This window comes from Somniosus microcephalus, unplaced genomic scaffold (genome assembly GCF_052327205.1).
Source record: "Somniosus microcephalus isolate GS21.2 unplaced genomic scaffold, FLI_Smic_1.0 unresolved_chr7, whole genome shotgun sequence".
NCBI lineage: Eukaryota > Metazoa > Chordata > Chondrichthyes > Squaliformes > Somniosidae > Somniosus > Somniosus microcephalus.
The window spans coordinates 20173495-20186290 of NW_028225185.1; the positions used below are offsets into that span (position 1 = coordinate 20173495).

At 46.5% G+C, this 12796-nt stretch overlaps 1 protein-coding gene across 1 annotated transcript in view; it reads left to right on the forward strand.

Moving 5' to 3' along the window:
* The first annotated feature begins 2023 nt into the window (after positions 1–2023).
* The window catches only part of LOC147086616 (uncharacterized), an 88479-nt gene continuing 77706 nt past the window's right edge, over positions 2024–12796 (forward strand). Inside the window, exon 1 of the mRNA XM_085978757.1 lies at positions 2024–2140. The gene's annotated coding sequence lies outside the window, so the exon portion shown is untranslated. The remainder of the gene's footprint in view (positions 2141–12796) is intronic.

The following is a 12796-nucleotide window of genomic DNA, read 5'->3' on the forward strand; positions in this document are numbered from 1 at the left end:
TGGGACGGGTGTGTCTGCCTCAACCTAGCGTTGGCCTGTACAAACGGCGGGCCTGATGCCCGTGGGATTGGGTCGCGTGAGCTCCGCCCAGTCGCCTGGGGCCTAAAGCGGCCCAACCCGCCCTCCTTAAAGGGACCACTGGAGGATGGGGAGGTCAAAGCATCCATACTCACCTGAACGTGGAGCCGGAGAGAGGAGCGGGAGGAGGAACATAAGAACATAAGAAACAGGAGCGGGAGTCGGCCAATCGGCCCCTCGAGCCTGCTCCGCCATTCAATAAGATCATGGCTGATCCAATCTAGGCCTCAACACCACTTTCCCGCTCTCTCCCTATAACCCTTGACTCCCATATCGTTCAAATGTCTGTCTATCTCCACCTTGAATATATTCAATGACTCCACCGCCACAGCTCTCCGGGGTAGAGAATTCCAAAGATTCACGACCCTCTGAGGAAAATTCCTCCTAATTTCCATCATAAATGGGCGACCCCTTATCCTGAAACTATGGCCCCTAGTTCTAGATTCTCCCACGAGGGGAAACATCCTCTCAGCATCTACCCTGTCAATCCCCCTCAGAGTCTTATGGGGGAAAAATTCACTTGTTTTGCACCTCCCGTTAACGCTTTACAAGGGCGCTAATGGGGCGCAGAGCAACTAGTGCCCGGGCACGGCGATGTTTGCGTCGCTCGCGAAATTAACTAGACATTTTGCGGCGGCACTAAACAGTACCGCCACGATCTCCTGCGCCGGCAGATCGTGACGTTAGTCGAGTGCGCAACGCCCCGGTAGCGCCCCGGACCGGATATTGAGTGGCGCCCCCTGCCTTACCGCCTGCCGCTAGCAACGACAGGTTGAGGGGAGCGTTTTGCAGTCAGGAAGGGACTGGGGGAGCGCTATTTAAAGGTGACCGCTTCCTGCCTTTTTTTGTCGGCGACATTTTTGCACCACACATTCTGAGAGAGATCGAGAGAGACTTCTGGAGAGATTCAACGCTGTGTGAAGGAGTTTTGGGGACTGAGCAGCACTTTGCAGGTTCATTTTGATTTGCCCTTCCTTGCTTCGCCAGCGCTCTGAGGTAGCGCCTCGCTCCTCGGCCTTTGCACCTTAAGACAGGTGTGAAGCGCCTGATTTCGCGCTCCAATCACCTCCAGGGGCGATAAAAGCCAGGTTTGCTGTCGGAGGCGATAATTAGCGCCAGGCGCTAAACTTTGCGCACGGCCGATAATGGCGCCCCAAACAGGGCGATACGGAATTTTTCCCCCATATGTTTCAATAAGATCCCCTCTCATTCTTCTAAACTCCAAGGAGTATAGGCCCAACCTACTCAACCTTTTGTTATATGTCAACCCCCTCAGCTCAGGAACCTTCTCTGCACTGCCTCCAATGCAAGTATATCCTTCCTTAAATATGGAGACTGCAGTACTCCAGGTCTCACCAGCGCCCTGTAAAGTTGCATCAAAACTTCCCTACTTTTATGCTTCATATCCCTTGCAATAAAGGCCAGGAGGAGGAGGAGGAGGAGGCGGAGGTGGAGGAGTTCCACATCGAGCCGCTTGCCCCTCCTCTCACACCCCCACCCATTGCCCGTGTCCCGACGAGGCAAGAGTCCGTTTGCGGCCGAACCCGCCCCTGGGGTCACGGCCCAGCGTTTGGCTGCTGCCCATCCCGCCTTCACCGTCGTAATGCCAATGGGCGCACAGCAAGATCCCACGAGCAGCAATGGGATCGTTGGCCGGCCAATGTGCATTTGGCGCTGTCGCTACGGTGATGCATGCCCTGCCTGTAGCATCCCCCCCTCCCCCCCACTGGCACGACCCTGCGCACTTGCACACTTGTTAGCGTGCAGCGCGAGCGAGCTGCAGCATGTGTCACTGGACGCCCTGCACCTCGAACCTGCGCTGGAGCCGTGACACTCTCGGCTTCCTTTGGCTTTTAATTTTCCGTGACGTCACAGAGAGCCGGCTCGGCTGCCGTCTGCCAAGCGCTCGCTGTCTGTGGGGAGCCGTCACTTCCTGCAACAGAGCTGCTCTCAAGAGAGAGAGACAGGGCGACTGCACCCACCCAGCCAGGTGCACAGAACATGAGCGTGCAGATAACGAGGAAGGAGGAAGCGATGGGAATCTGACCGACAGCATGACACGGTGAGGACCGTTCAGGGACCGGGACAGGTGGGGCATGGGGAGGAGGCTGGGATGTCAAAGAGAACATTTGAAACAATTGGAAGGAAGTCTTAATCTCCTGGTCCAGCTAAACCTGTCTCACTTTCTCTTTACCTTCCTTTGTTACCCTGTCTCACCAGCTTCACACAGATTGTCACTGCACTTACCCCATGAACAGTAACCTAGCCTTTGTAAAATTATACTCAGCGAGGGAGAGATTTAATAAGTGGCAGAAGAGTTAAGGTGACAGCAGCAGTGATAGCTACCCAGCGTCGTTGAGGTAAGTGTGGCCTCTTGTGCTTCAACTCGAATGGAAGCATCATTGTTGCAGCCCTTGTATAACACAGGGTATAACATTCCGTATTATATTAGAACACACCGTTAGTTTCAGGGTAGAACATTCTGTAGTATATAATAATACACCATGCGCACATAAGACCATGAGAATTAGGAGCAGGAGTCGGCCATACGGCCCCTCGAGCCTGCTCCGCCATTCAATAAGATCATGGCTGATCATCGACCTCAACTCCACTTTCCCACCCGATCCCTCGATTCCCCGAGAGTCCAAAAATCTCTCGATCGCAGCCTTGAACATATTCAATGACTGAGCCTCCACAGCCCTCTGGGGTAGAGAATTCCAAAGATTCACCACCCTCTGAGTGAAGAAATTCCTCCTCATCTCAGTCCTGAATGGCCGACCCCTTATCCTGAGACTGTGACCCCTGGTTCTAGGCTCCCCAGCCAGGGGGGAAACATCCTCCCTGCATCTACCCTGTCAATCCCTGTAAGAATTTTATATGTTTCAATGAGATCACCTCTCATTCTTCTAAACTCTAGAGAATATAGGCCTAGTCTACACAATCTCTCCTCATAGGACAATCCCCCCATCCCAGGAACCAGTCTGGTGAACCTTCGTTGCACTCCCTCTATGGCAAGTATATCCTTCCTTAGGTAAGGAGACCAAAACTGTACACAATACTCCAGGTGTGGTCTCACCAGGGCCCTATATAATTGCAGTAAGATGTCTTTACTCTTATACTCAAATCCTCTTGTAATAAAGGCCAACATACCATTTGCTTTCCTAATTGCTTGCTGTACCTGCATGTTAACATTCAGTGATTCATGTACAAGGACACCCAGGTCCCTCTGAACACCAACATTTCCCAATCTCTCTCCATTTAAAAAACACTCTGCTTTTCTATTCTTCCTACCAAAGTGGATAACGTCACATTTCTCCACATTATATTCCATTTGCCATGCTCTTGCCCACTCACTTAGCCTGTCTATATCCCCTTGAAGCCTCTTTGCATCCTCCTCACAGCTTACATTCCCACCCAGCTTTGTATCATCAGCAAACTTGGATATATTACACTCTGTTCCCTCGTCCAAATCATTGATGTAGATTGTGAATAGCTGAGGCCCAAGCACTGATCCTTGCGGTACCCCACTAGTTACAGCCTGCCAACCCGAAAATGACCCATTTATTCCTACTCTCTGTTTTCCGTCTGTTAACCAATCCTCAATCCATGCTAATACATAACCCCCAATACCATGCGTCCTAATTTTGTTTAATAACCTCTTGAGTGGCACCTTATCAAATGCCTCCTGAAAAAACAAATATACGACATCCACTGGTTCCCCCTTATCTACCCTGCTAGTTACACCCTCAAAAAAAACGAACAGATTTGTCAAACACGATTTCCCTTTCATAAATCCGTGTTCACTCTGCCCAATCCTATTATGATTTTCTAAGTGCCCTGTTACCACGTCCCTAATAATAGATTCTAGCATTTTCCCTACGACTGATGTCAGGCTAACTGGTCTGTAGTTCCCTGTTTTCTCTCTCCCTCCTTTCTTAAATAGTGGGGTTACATTGGCTACCTTCCAATCCTCTGGTACCGTTCTAGAATCAATGGAATTTTGGAAGATCACAACCAATGCATCCACTATCTCTATAGCCACCTCTTTCAAAACCCTAGGATGAAGGCCAATAGGTCCAGGGGATTTGTCGACTTTTAGTCCTATCAGTTTCTCAAGTACTTTTTCTCTACTGATCTTAATTATTTTAAGTTCCTCACTCTCATTAGACCCTTGGTTTGCCACTATTTGTGATATGTTTTTTGTGTCTTCTACCGTGAAGACAGGTACAAAATATGTGTTTAACATCGCTGCTATTTCTTTATTCCCCATTATAATTTCTCCTGTCTCTGCCTCTAAGGGACCAATGTTTACTTTCGTTAATCTCTTCCTTTTTACATACTTGTAGAAGCTCTTACAATCTGTTTTTATATTTCTTGCTAGTTTACTCTCATATCCTATTTTCTCCCTTTGTATTTCTTGGTCCTCCTTTGCTGATTTCTAAAACCCTCCCAATCCCTACCTTTTTGGCAACATTGTAAGCCTCCTCTTTTAATCTAATCCTATCCTTAACTTCTCTAGTTAGCCACAGGTGGATCACTTTTCCCATGGATGTTTTATCCCTCAAGGGAATGTGAATTATGAATTATTTCTTTAACTGTTTGCCATTGCTTTTCTACCATCGTATATTTTAATCTAATTTCCCAATCTGCCTTAGCCAACTCGCCCGTTGTACCTCGGTAATTGGCTTTGTTTAAATTTTAGACCTTAGTTTCTGACTTAACTATATCACTCTCAAACTCAATGTGAAAGTCTATCATATTATGATCACTCTTCCCCAGAGGATCCTTTCCTATAAGATTACTAATTAACCCTGTCTCAATACACAATACTAAATCTAAAATAGCCTGTTCCCTAGTTGGTTCCTTGACATATTGTTCTAGAAAACTATCTCGAATGCATTCCATGAACTCATTCTTCAAGCTACCTTTGCCAATTTGGTTTGCCCAGTCTATATGAAGATTAATGTCCCCACAATTATTGCATTACCCTTGTTACAAGCTCCTCTAATTTCCTGATTTATACTCTACCCAACAATGGAAGGGGTTCACAGGTCGAACGCGTGCGCCGGAGAGGCAACGCGTGCGCCTGGAACTTCTGGGTTTTTTACAGGTTTCTCCGGGAGGGTAAGTCTCCAGGAGCTACATTTTTAAAAAGCAGTCGCAAGGCCTGCTTTTAACAAGGTAAGTGGTGAATTAAAGTAAAATGAAAACATTTTTTCCACAGGTTTATTATTTTTAAATACTTTAAAGAAAGGTAAGTTTATTTTTAGCCCCATTAGAAAATGTAATTAATTTTTTCAAAAATTTAAATGATTGTTTAAAATAGTTATTTTATGTAATTTATAGTTATTTTAAAAATGTGATGTATTTTTTAAAATTTATTTGAAGTTTTAGTTATGTTTTGGGGCTTATAGTATTTATAGGTTTGACAGCTCTTCCTGTCAAATTTATGAATGAAGCATTCCCTGCTACCATTGGCTCTCCATGGCCCACGTGATCCCAGGGGACGCTTCGAACTAACTGCGCCCCTGGGATATGCAAGCACTGCGCGCCGGCAGTTGGAGGAGGCCCAGGATCGGAATCCCACGCGGGCCCACAGCTCAACGGCCGGCGCGCTAGGTAAGTGCAGGTCTGGGGGCTTGCACCCGCGGGAAGCCCCCGACCCAAATTTCTGGGCCAATATAACTACTGTTAGGGAGTCTATAAATTAATCCCACCAGTGTTTTCTGCCATTTGTTATTTCTTAGCTCCACCCATATTGTTATACTGTATTATGTTGTTTAATAATACACGGTGTATTACACGTTGCAACATAGAATTACATTACATGGAATATACAGCAGAGAAACGGGCCATTCGGCCCAACTCGTCTGTACTCCACACGAGTCTCCTCCCATTCCATCGACCTCATCTCAGCCTCTCAGCATATCTTTCTATTCCCTCTTCTCTCATGTACTCGTCTAGTTTCCTTTTGAGAGCAACTAAGCTAATCACCTCAACCACTCCCTGTGGTAGCGAGTTCCACATTCTCACCACTCTCTGGGTAAAGAAAGTTCTCCTGAATTCCCGATTGGATTTATTAGTAACTAACTTTTACCGCTGCACAATAGAGAGCATCCTGACGAACTGTATCACAGTATGGTATGGCAGCTGTAGCTATTATGACCGGAAAGCCCTGCAGCGGGTAGTCAAAACTGCCCAACGCATTACCGGCACCCGGCTACCGACCATAGAGCACATATACCAGAAACGCTGTTTACGGAGGTCACGGTCCATCATCAAAGACCCTACCCACCCCAGCCACAGTCTGTTCGCCCTCCTGCCATCTGGGAGACGCTACAGATGCATTCGCACCCGTACGACCAGATTTAGGAACAGCTTCTTTCCCAGGGCTGTCATCCTACTGAACTCTACAAATAAACTCTAAAGCCTGCACATCTGCCAATGCACTTTATTATGGTTATGTTTATGTTAATATACTACAAGCCAAATGTATGTTGAATGTTTAAATGTCTTAATCCAAATGTACACTCTCGGGAGCTGCAAGCCTACATTTCGTTGTACTGCACTTGTGCACTAACAATGACAATAAAAGTTGATTTGATTTGATTTGATTTCAGATTCCCCCACAAGTGGAACCATTCTCTCCACATCTACCCCGTCCACCCCATTCATCATTTTAAAGACCCCTATCAGGTCACCTCTAACTCTTCTGTTTTCTAACAAAAATGCCCCAGCCTGTTCAATCTTTCCCGATAACTATAATCGCTCAGTTCTGGTACTGTCCTTGTAAATCTTTTTTGTACTTTATCCAGTGCTTCTATGTCCTTTTTATAGTATGGAGACCGGAACTGTGCACGGTACTCTCAGTGTGGCCTGACCAGGGTCCCATACAAGTTTAACATAACTTCACTACTTTTGAACTCTATGGGGGAGAAATTCAGCTTTTATCACCCCTGGAGGTGATTGGAGCGCTAAATCAGGCGCTTCACACCTGTCTTAAGGCGCAAAGGCCGAGGAGCGAGGCGCTACCTCAGAGCGCTGACGAAGCAAGGAAGGGCAAATCCAAATAAACCTGCAAAGTGCTGCTCAGTACTCAAAACTCCTTCACACAGCGTTGAATCTTTCCATAAGTCTCTCTCTCTCTCTCTCAGAATGCGTGGTGCAAAAATGTCACTGACAAAAAAAGGCAGGAAGCGGTCGCCTTTAAATAGCGCTCCCCTAGTCCCTTTCTGACAGCAAAACGCTCCCCTCAACCTGTTGTTGCTAGCGGCAGGCGGTAAGGCAGGGGGTGCCACTCAATATCCGGTCCGGGGCGTTAACGGGGCATTGCGCGCTCGACTGACGTCACAATCTGCCGGCGCAAGAGATCGTGGCGGCAGTGTTTAGCGCTAGTGCAAAATGTCTAGTTAATTTCGCGAGCAGCGCAAACATCGCCGCGCCCGGGCGCTAGTTGCTTTGCGCCCCATTAGCGCCCTCTTAAGGCGCAAACAACTGAATTTTTCCCTTATACCCCTAGACATAAATCCCAGTGCTTTGTTAGAATTTGTAATTGCTTTGCTGACCTACGATGCTGCTTTTAATGATTTGTTCACCTGTACCCCTAGATCCCTTCTACCCCATTTAGTTTTTTATTTTCTAAGGTGTAGGTGATGTTTCTGTTTTTCCTACCAAAGGGCATCAACTCACATATAAGTTCAGTGTTATGCATGTTTAAGCTGGGGGACACCATGGATGAATAAAGATATAAGGGAACAATTGAGGGTAAGGAAAGAGGCATACATTAAGTACATGGACAGCAGGGGAGAGCATGACAAGAGAGAATACAAAGAGATTAGGAGAGAAGTCAAAAAAACAATTAGGAAGGCAAAAAGGAACGATGAAATTAAATTATCAAGGAACATAAAACAAAATAGTAAAATATTTTACAGGCACATTAATAAAAAAAGGAAAGTTGGGATGGGAATAGGGCCACTGAGGGATGAAAAGGATAATATCACAGGCAGCGATAGAGAGATGGCAGAAATATTAAATAATTATTTTGCTTCAGTATTTACCAGGGAGATAGAACAGGTGGACATGACATTGGATCATGAGATTAATAATTAAATAAATGCATTTAAAATAAAAAGAGGAGATATATTAAATAAACTAATCAAACTCAAAGAGGAAAATACCCTATGTCCGGATGGATTACACCTGCGCATTTTAAAATAATCTAGGGAAGAGATAGCAGAGGCATTACTACACATATTTAATAATTTGTTAACAAAAGGTGTTGTGCCAGAGGACGGGCGGATAGCTAACATAATACCTATATTTAAGAAGGGAGATAGAACATGTCCAGGGAACTATAGACCAGTCAGATTAACATCGGTGGTAGGAAAAATAATGGAATCCCTACTAAAGGAGAAAATGGAAGAACATCTAGAAACCAAAAATATAATAATAAAGTCAGCATGGATTTCAAAAGGGAAAATCTTGCTTGACCAACCTCATTGAATTTTTTGAAGAGGTAACAGAGAGAGTAGAAAAGGGTAATGCAGTAGATGTAATTTATCTAGATTTTCAATAGGCCTTCGATAAGGTACCCCATAATAGACTGATGAATAAGGTCAGAGAATGCGGAGTCAGGGGACAAGTTGCAGAATGGATAACTAGCTGGCTTCAAGGCAGAAAACAGAGAGTAGGGGTACAGGGTAGCTATTCACAGTGGCAGAAGGTGGGTAGTGGTGTTCCACAAGGATCAGTGCTGGGACCACTGTTCACAATTTACATCAACGATTTAGACTTTGGAATCAAAAACACAATTTCTAAATTTGCGGATGACACCAAATTGGGGGGGGGATAGTCAATACTGAGGAGGACTGCAATAAATTACAGGAGGACATTAATAAACTTGCAGAATGGGCATATAATTGGCAACTGAATTTCAACACAGATAAATGTGATGTATTACATTATGGTAGGAAAAATAGGGAGGCCACTTATCACTTGGAGGGTGCGAGTCCAGGTGGGGTAGAGGAGCAAAGGGATCTCAGAGTACAAATACACAAATCACTAAAAGTTGCGACACAGGTTAGCAAGGCCATAAAAAGCAAACCAAGCACTAGGGTTTATTTCTAGAGGGATAGAATTGAAAAGTAGGGAAGTTATGCTAAACCTGTATCGAACCTTGGTTAGACCACACTTGGAGCACTGCGTACAGTTCTGGTCGCCATATTATAAAAAGGATATAGAGGCACTGGAGAGGGTGCGGAGAAGATTTACAAGGATGATACCAGAAATACGAGGGTATACATATCAGGAAAGGATGAATAGGCTGGGTCTCTTTTCTCTTGAAAAAAGAAGGCTGAGGGGTGACCTAATAGAGGTCTTTAAAATTGTAAAAGTTTTGATAGAGTGGATACAGAGAGAGTGTTTCCACTTGTGGAGAAGAGCATAACTAGAGGCCATCAATATAAGATAGTCACCAAGAAATCCAATAGGGAATTCAGGAGAAACTTCTTTACCCAGAGAGTGGTGAGAATGTGGAACTCGCTACCACAGGGAGTGGTTGAAGCGAATAGTACAGATGCATTTAAGGGGAGGCTAGACAAGCATATGAGGGAGAAGGGAATAGAGGGTAATGATGACAGAGTTAGAGGAGGAGAGACGGGAGGAGACTCGAGTGGAGCATAAACGCCGGCATGGACTGGTTGGTGCTGTATATCCTATGTAATCCTATGAATGTTCAACATTCACACACCCTTCAGGGAGAAGCATTAAAGAAGGTGGAGAAAGAAAGAAATATGGGCATGCTGGTGCATACATCTGTAAAGGTACATGAGCAATGCCGTGAAGCAATAGCTCGAGCAAATAGGGTGTTGGGGTGTATCCATAGGACAATTGAATACAAGACGAGGCATACTGTGCTGTCTTTGTACAAGACCTTAGTCAGGCCGCACTTGCCCAGTTGTGGTCTCCTCACACGGTGGGTGATATTGAGGCTTCGGAGAGGGGGCAGAGAAAGAGCCACTAGACTAATTCCCAGTCAAAGCATCTTAGTTATCAAGAGAGACTAAAAGAGCTGGTACTTTCGAGAAGTGTAGGTGCAGGAAAGTGATCTAATCGAGGTTTATAAGATGATGAAGGGAATAGATTGTGGTCCAGTTGACAGTTTGTTCCAATTAAATAGGTTAGGGAGGACCAGGGGTCAGAAATTTAAGTTGTGTAAGGCCAGATCTAGGTTGGAGGTCAGGAGGAGGAGGTTCTTTTCCCAGAGAATGTTGGACCTCTGGAACAGGCTGCCGTCTGGTGCAGTGGACAGCGGTGCACTGAATTCCTTTGAGCGAGAGCTGGACCTGTTTGTGGTTGGGGCGGGGAGGACCAGAGTGATCTCCTGGACTAGTTTTGACTGCTTAGGTGGAGAGGAATTTCCCATATTTTATCCCCCTAATTGGCCTGGGTTTTCATCTAGTTTTTCACTTCTCCCAGGAGATCACATGGTTTCGGGTGGGGTGGAGCGTGTATATGTTGTGAGACACAAGGGGCAGGATTTTCATTGGGCCGTGGAGGCGGGATTGGAGGCGTGCGGGGTGTTAAAATCCTGAAATCGGGGGTCCCGACCCCATCCCGCACCCAACCCGCCTCCATGCCAGTTTCCAAGGAGGCGGGTGCCCGCCCCGCACTGGGACCCGCCTCCCCGAGGCGGGATGGGGATTAGTGCCAATTAACTGCCTGTTAATAGGTAGTTAACAGGCAGTTTTTAGCCTAATCCCAATTTTTAATGTTGAAGTGTGGGATTCCCGATGGCTCCAAACCACGCCAAGTTAGCGAGGCGGGCCGTCGGGATGAAGGGCTTGGAGGGGTCGAGATGTCCGGTGTTCAGGTGAGTGATGGGTGCATGAGTGCAGAGGTAAGTGTGTTTGGTGTGTGTAAAGTGTTTAACTAAGTTTTACTTACCTTTTCTTACCTTTACAGCCTTCCTTCCTTCAGGTCTCGGGAGTCCCTCACCTCACCGGCACAGAAAGCAGAATGGCCGCGATCTGTCAAAAATTGCAGCATTCAGCTTTCTGTTCCGGGGGGATCTCTAATTCATCCTGAGAGGAGGGAATTAACTTGTAGTACAGATTGTCAGTGTTTGACAGCTTCAAACAGCTGTCGAACGCTGATTTTTCATCTGTCAAAAGGTTTTGACAGATGAAATGTCAATCTGTGACGAGACCTGTTGCCGGGTGGCCCTGAATTGGCCTGCTGAGCCTGCTGGGCGGGCTCAACAAGGTCAATCAAGTCTAAATTGCGTGGGTTGGCTAGAACTCGATGGAGGCGGGACTACAAACCCGAAAGTTGTAGACCCGCCTCCTACCCGACTTCTCAATGAAAATCCAGCCCAAGGTGTCGCAATTTTGTGGGACAGGCTGGATGGACCAGAGGGTCTTTACCTGTCCGTCATTGTTGGTATATTCCTACATTTCTCAATGTTAAAGTTCATTTGCTACTTAACTGCCCAGACTGAAAGTTTTCTAATGTCTTCTTGTCTTCTGTTGCATTCTGCCTCAGTGTTAGCTCTATCCCCCTAGTTTGCTATTATCTGCAAATTTTGATATCGAGTTATTTATTCCTAAGTCCAAATCATTCATGTAAATTATGAATATCAGTGGTCCCAGCACTGATCCTTGTGGAACACTGCTTTCGACCTTCCTCCAATCTGAATAACAACCCTTTACCCCTACTCTCTGCTTTCTACTTTTTGGCCAATTTGCTATCCATTCAGCTACTTGTCCCCTGACTCCACATTGCCCTAACCTTTGTCATGAGCCTACTGTGTGGTACTTTATCGAAGGCCTTTTGAAAATCCAAATATATGACATCTACTACATTACCCTTGTCTGCTCTATTACCTTCTGTATTATATAACACACCGTGTGTTACACTGTATAACTCGCCGTTCGTTAGACTTCTCCGCAAACGTTCTCTGGTCTTTTTGCACTGGAACTTGCTGTGATTAGAGAGCGCGGCGGCCCCTACGGGTGATCTGGGACCTGTGCGAGCAGGCGATGCGGTGGTGTGTCTCGTCAACCAACTGGATTGAAGAATCCTTGCCGAGACACGAATGGCGCGAAATTGGGATCGGTAGCGCCCGTCGCTCGGGCGCGGCGGGTGCTGTTTGGCTACCAGAGTGGCGTCCGATGCACGCGTGCGCACTTCTGCCACGAACCGCGCTGGACGCCATATTGGTGAGGGCATTAGCATGCAGGTGGCTAACATCCGCCGGAAGTATGCGCCGCAGTCAGTGTGCAACGCTGATTTGACGCCAGTGGTGCCATTTTGGAACTCCAGCCAATGCCCCCTCTTAAGCTGAACACGCATTAAGTAGCAGGAAGGACCCCCCCACCCCACTAGCGCTATTTAACGGAATCATCAACTACGTGCAGGTTAGTTGCTGGTTGATTTCTTCTGGCTGTTGGTACGGGTCTCCAAGTGTTTGATGCTTTCCATAGTCCTTTCATGTCTGGTACTGAAGGACTTTTTTGCTGACTTCAAGGCTTGTGCACAAACCAGTTGCTCCCAGACATGGGTGCATTAATCGGCCTTCCCCTTAGAATACAGCAGGACTGGGAGGATAAGCAGAGGCCATGCAGAGCTGGACAAGTTGCTGGAAGAGGGAGGAGGAGGAGGAGGAGGAGGGGAGAAGGGCTCTCAGCAGGAGGCCAGCCACATAAATACTTTGCCAACT